The sequence below is a fragment of the Gregarina niphandrodes genome (assembly GCF_000223845.1).
Source record: "Gregarina niphandrodes unplaced genomic scaffold scaffold00092, whole genome shotgun sequence".
Taxonomy (NCBI): domain Eukaryota; phylum Apicomplexa; class Conoidasida; order Eugregarinorida; family Gregarinidae; genus Gregarina; species Gregarina niphandrodes.
The window spans coordinates 10,164-10,629 of NW_011645857.1; the positions used below are offsets into that span (position 1 = coordinate 10,164).

At 53.0% G+C, this 466-nt stretch overlaps 1 non-coding gene across 1 annotated transcript; it reads right to left on the reverse strand.

The window, feature by feature from the left end:
• Positions 1-34: 34 nt before the first annotated feature.
• Positions 35-116, reverse strand: GNI_195010. The gene has a single exon. It is a non-coding gene; the product is annotated as a tRNA-Ser (tRNA).
• Positions 117-466: the final 350 nt, after the last annotated feature.

A 466-nucleotide genomic window follows, 5' to 3' on the forward strand; every position in this document is an offset into this window, starting at 1 on the left:
TCGGACCATCAACGACATCCACTTGTACCCTCATCGACAGCTACTGGACTTGAAGCAGTGCGGGCAAAGCCCAGTAGATTTCGAGTCTACCCCCTTAACCGCTCGGGCAAGCTGTCAATTTTTTTCGCAACAAATCTGACCAGTCGGTGGTTCGTTTTGGTACGGTGAGTCGCACTCCTGCGGCAGCTGCCGAGCCAACGGGTTAAATTAGATGGCTTCTCTACGCCGCAGTATCCGCAGTGACAGGTGATGTGGTGGATTGATTCCCACCCTGCCTGTAGCTTGCCAGACATCACGATAACTCGCGAAGGACCCAGTTCGAGTGCAGATGGGTACGTCGATTTGCCGTGTACCGACGAAGCCATCGTAGTTGGCGTTCGGTCCACCTGACTCGGACCGCCGCCACCTTTCTACCTGGTTTCTTGACTCCAATTCTTAATAGTCTCTATAGTTACTACGTCGGTTT